Source organism: Brachionichthys hirsutus, chromosome 9 (genome assembly GCF_040956055.1).
Source record: "Brachionichthys hirsutus isolate HB-005 chromosome 9, CSIRO-AGI_Bhir_v1, whole genome shotgun sequence".
NCBI lineage: Eukaryota > Metazoa > Chordata > Actinopteri > Lophiiformes > Brachionichthyidae > Brachionichthys > Brachionichthys hirsutus.
Window position 1 is genome coordinate 2,152,872 of NC_090905.1, and position 6,000 is coordinate 2,158,871.

The following is a 6,000-nucleotide window of genomic DNA, read 5'->3' on the forward strand; positions in this document are numbered from 1 at the left end:
TAGGCCTGACATGACACCCACTCCCCACATAGTGGTATTTCCCTCAGTCAACAGAGCTGTGTTTGGGGAGCTTTGTCTTGCTTTCAGCAGCGTTTTCCATTCACCGAAAGGACTGGAAACCATGTCATGGCGTACCGTCAGGGACAGAGACCGAGATTTACCTCAGGATATAAGACACCCGTGGCTCTGCATGAAGCCCGTGTCTCTTGTATGTCCCCTTTGTATGATAAATGACTTAAACAGGGTGAGGTAATAAAGTCCATCAAGGGGTGCTGAGACAAGTATAGGCTGACAAATCGATTGAGGTTCTGGAGAATTCCCACCAGTTATATGCTGAAGCAATGACGCATGCTCTGTGGCAGAGCTTCAGGGACGCCTTACATTGGCCTCAGCAGTGAGATTGTGACAGACAGACGAAAAACGATGTCTGAAGCATTGACACAACGGAAGGGACTGTTGGGTGAAGCGGAAAGTACAATAGTAGCAGTAGTACTGGGTACTTTTAAATCTTGTTGTCTCATCATCTTTGTAATTTTGTCCCTTTGGTCTTCTCTCAACAGATAATTGCTCTCATGTATTCCCTATTTCACTTTATTCTATTGCCTTTTTCCTGTCTGTGGAATGTCACACTCCGTTTCTGATGGGAAACGGGTGACAGTCGAAGCTCATACATTCAGTTTGTCGTGTTGGTTTCTCTCTCTCTCTCTGTCTTCCGCTCATTCTCTCGCGTTTTCTCTTTTTGTCTTGATCGAGTCGGGTCACATCGGAGCGGGACGATAAACATGAACAAACTGTCTATATGGCGCGGCATCAAACAGTGCCACGTAAACGCTGGTAGCAGCTTCCTTGGGTCATGTGGGCCTCAAAAGTCACGAGGGAGAGATGCTTGTAAGACAGTTAGCGTGCTATTGGTAACCGACGTAGCCGTAAAGCAATCGCTGAAGGCTCAAGGTGTAACAGCAGCCCGTGATTTATAGCGCTCACTTTGGCACTCTTGCGTAACTGCGTACTGGAATAGCGGCGGCATGTGCCGCCACGCTGTGTTGAAAATCATCATGGTAATCGCGTCAAGTTGCACCAGCAGCTGTTTCTACTGCGCTAAATTCTGACTAAATTTTTTTAATTTGCATGGAAATTTTATCAAATTTCCACGTGTTGTTGTTTTGTCGGTCGGTTTCATGCTGCAATTAGTCTGATAGGACAACACGGAGACAGACAATCACACACTCACACCTACGGGCAATTTTTGGTGACACAAATTCACCTAATCTGCATGTTTTTGGTGGGAGGAAACCGGAGAACCCACGCAGACACGGAGAGAACATGCCAACTCCTCACAGAAAGGCCACAAGTCGGATTTGAACCCTCGACCTCTTTGCTATTTAAGCACCGGGCCGCCTCGGCCTATTTCAAGAGATCTAGATCAGAAAATGCCACAAGCCAAAGCAAGAAATAATACCTCACCTGTAAAATAATGTCGAGTATTATAATTTAATCTAATGTCATCTACATATCAGGTTGCATTGTTATCTATAATCTCCATAATAAAGGTGGATTATGGTTTACGACAAAACAAAATTCTGTGGTAGGACACTACTACTACTACTACTACTACTACAATGAAGTCTATAGCAATTATAAATTAAATCTGTGTCCATTTGTGAGTAATTGCTTGTGTTAGACGTGTTTCTGTATTCTTGACATAAAAGGAGAGGAAGACGGAACCAGAGCATGTGTTACAAATTTAGAACGTAGAACGTTGATTTGAATTACACATTTAATGCCCGGGAATTACTATTAAAGCTGATATCAACACAATATTTATGTGAGCATCTCAACTACATAAGGAAAAACACACATCAGTGCAAAATGTAAATGCAAACATCACTTTCTTGCCTTACAGTTCTTTGGGCTTTTCCTGATTGCACTTTTTGCAGTGTGGTGGGCAGTGCCACCTAGAGGTGGGGTGAGTGAGGGCCAAAGGGCCGAGCGCTGAGGTTTCAATATGCAGCATCGGATTATACGCCTGTGCCTCCTCTTTTTATCAATGCCTGCTAAGAGCTTTTAATTAAGGTCTTCGTTTGTTCCAAACGGTTCCAATGCAATGAAAAACTGCACAAATTCTGTGTTTACAGCTGGTGACTGGCAACAGAATCAAAAGCAGTTGTTTCATTTTATTGAACGACTTAATGATTCACGTGGGGCACATTTGGCCACCACATGTAGTTGGGTTATAATTAACAACTACTATATTCTGTGCCAGTGCCTTAATTTTGTGCGCTGGTTCATGTTTTACTGACATCCCTAAATGAAACATAATCATTATTAAAGCTACTATTTACCTCGGCCAACGATGTGACGTTTTAACCAGCTTATTTGTAGGAAAACACATTTTGATAACTTTTTTCTTTCTTTCTCTTGATCAATATCTGATTTCTTTTTTTTCTAGGACTCTATCATGAGGGCAATTACAAATAGTTGCTTCCAACTTCATGGCCTGATGTCATCCTCACACCTGACATCTGGAGACTGATCTGGAGTGAAGCTTGGAAGATTCGCTATTTTGAGATAACACAATATAATGCAGAATTGCATCCTGCAGAAAACCACAAGAAGTGAAATGTGACTTTTATTGAGGAACTATGAAAATAATAAAGATGGCATGTGTCTTCAGTTTAGTCTCCAGTTCCCATATCGTCCGTGGCCACTGCTATACTTTATTCTTGTTCACTGATGACTGCTTTCAGGCAGGACACAGCAGTAACATAACGCTTGGGATTGACACAGGCTGAAATATAAGATATGTTGGTCATTATTATGACTGCTAGATGAAAGTTTGGTGTCGGCCTGATGATAATGCTGCGAGGGAGATGGGGAGGCACGCAGAGGATCTTTAGACAGCATTCCCATGACCTCTGACTAAACGGCCCATCTGGTGTGCAGAGGCAGAAAGCAGTGGAACAGTATGTGCAGGTGTTGCTGTCTGTAAAGCCTGAATGGTGCAATATGGTGTGTAGAGTCTTGTATTAATTGAATTGTACACTTGCTTTAAATGGTTTTTCACAGGCATTGAAAGAGGATTTGGGAAGTTAGGTTTATATTTTCTAATTTCCATCGACGGAAAAGGTTAGAGTAGTCCAAGGGTAATTACTGTAACATTAAATTTGCATTCATTAAGAGGGCTTAAATAGATAGGAGTGATACCTACGCTATACTTGAGGGTTTGTCTTTATCATCTCTAGACTATCAGCAACTCATCAGACTTGTTTGGCTTCATTCTGTGTTTGCCCAGTGATTGACAGGAAATTATTCCACAAGTTAGACCATTGATAAATTGCTCTTAATTAACTTGACGTAATTAGCAGTCTGCATTGGCTCCATTTTCTGGTTCTGGGCATTAAGTTGTCATTAACTCATGTATTTGTGTCTCTTTAGGTGGAATGCTCTTCTGCTCCTGTCGGTATGCTCAGCAGCGTTCTCTGGAGAAGACTTAGCTCAAGGTAAAGAACAGAATGTGACTCGCAAGCATCTCATAAAGTTAAAACGCCACTAATTATAAATTAACGCTGTGCATCTGTTGTTGTTTATATCATCGAGTCAACATTTCACTTCTATATTTGTGACTTAGAGTTATAGCTATGAGCCACAACAGCAGAATAATTCAGTCATGATTAATCACAGACTTAGATTAAAATCATTCCATAAAATTTAAATGCAGTCCCATATACAGATTTTGAATATCAGGAAAAACGGTTTCCAATTCATTTTCGATATTGGAATATTGATTTTGATTGGAGGAGAAGAAGCAGTATTTTGTGGTTGGTGCATTCCCCCATAGCAAAATGTGCAATAAATGCAAAGAACAGCTGAAAGGTCCCTCATAGGGACAGTAGCTGCAAGCCCAAGCTCCTCTTTCTTTGCGCTTCTTCTGACGTTTAACGTGTCTGCTCTTGTTCTCAAACAACACTGTGCATGAAGAAGCAGCCTAAATATCCTCCCAGCCACTCTGCCTCATCGCTGCTCCATCCGACAGCTCCTTTAAAAAAGACAAATATCATCATGGTGAGAAGTACATGCTAAGAACAGAGAAAGTACACCAATAAGTCGCATGGTGTCACGTACATGGAGGAAGAGAATTCAGATGAAAAGCACAAGGCAACATTCATCTCTGGTTTTAAGCAAAGCGGAAGAAGAAGAAGAGGGAGATAATTACTGGTGAATTTCACCAGGACTCTGTAAATGTTGTTTCTTTACAGTCCTTACCATCGAGCATATTACCACTTATTTCTCCAGGTGTGACTTTCCTGAAAGAACTTGCCTTTCCTCGACAAGGAAATCAAAATAAATCTCTCAGTCAATGGGTTGCACTGGATTTGTGTGACACATCACTGGAGAACCACCAAAAACACCTCATGATGAACTCTCCCTTATTTGATCTCCACATTTGTGTGTATTGTGTGAAGCAAACCACTTATGATTGCTGCACGGATGTATTTTTGTATAGCAATCCAGAAGATGGTTTCAGCTTGTTCCTTCTGACAGAAAGTCAAATGGAATTTTTCCATTGGAATTTAGATCATACGGGATATGCCTTTGGCAAACAATTTGAACATACATTTTCTTACACTTAAATTCTCTGGAAGGTAATATTCACAGTTTTAATTTTCAAAGTCGAATCAAATGCAATGATTTGTAACAGTACAAGTCTAAATACAGCAATGCAATAGAGGTGGACTCCTAAGTAGATCAATAGATCCCATTTATGGCATTATTTTATGTCATTGACAACCTCTGATGTCCCCTGTAGGAAATTGTTAGCAGCAGATTAAAAAATAAAACCCATTGAGTCAGAGATAAGCGACCATTTAAAAAAAAAAAGACAAAAAAGCTCATTTCTGGGTTTTAGGACTCTTTCTTTCTGCATTGTCTTTTTCCACTCTTAGAAGGATCAATCCATCGTAACAAGGCAGGAGGAGGAATGCATTCAGAATGCTAGCTCTGCTTGTCTTCACATATGAGACATGCTAATTGGAATCTGGGCTGACATTACCTAAGGCTAAAAATGTCAAGGACATCTCAGAGTCTGCTTAGATCAGGTGCAGAGAGATCAAGTCTCTGCCTGGACCTCAGGACTAAAAACTGATACAAAACTCTATCCAGGATGATTTATTCCATGTCTTAGACCTAGTTATTGCACATTCTCTCTCTGGCTTGGCTTCCTCTACCTTCCCTCAAGGTGCTGTAACTGAAAATATATTTCTTTTGTTTTCTGACACATATGAGTCAGAAAAAGCACTCATGAAAAATAAATAAATAATAAATAAATCATATTCTTTAAACTTGTGACCTTAAAGATTCCTCACCTGCTTTTGTCACAGGGTGAACGCCACAACTTGAGGAGAAGAATTTCAAATCAATACAATGGAAAAATACTTTCTGCACTTTCAAAGACACTGTAACAGTCTTCAGTTCATTGTCCGGATGTTTAGCAATAAATAATCTAATTGTGTGATTCGTGGGCTTTAAAGCTTTCCTGTTCTTAGGCCTTTTTCCTCTTACTCTGTGATTCTGCTCCTGCTCTTATTCACATACAAAATCTCCCTTAAAGCCAGCCCCTAATATGACTGACCCGTTTGTGATGTGGCTGACATTTATGATCACAATATCTGTCAGTATCCATGTTCTCATTTGTCGTATTGCCATTTTTTCCCCCTATGAGGATAACTGCCCAGTATGTGCCACGCTCGCACACGGACCATTGCCCTCCAGCGGGGTGATCTGTCTAATGATCATAACTCTGTACTGAATATCATCTGTTGCCCTGCAAGTAATGGTTAGAAATGTATTGACCATGCTGTGCCTCACTGTCAGCATCATCAGCATAATCTACTTGATGAATTACCTGTGGCGATGGGAATAAATGACAGGAGCATTTGGTAATAAGCTGCTGCTTTCATTTGTTCATTCATTTTCTGTTACACGTCATCCCATCTAAGGGTT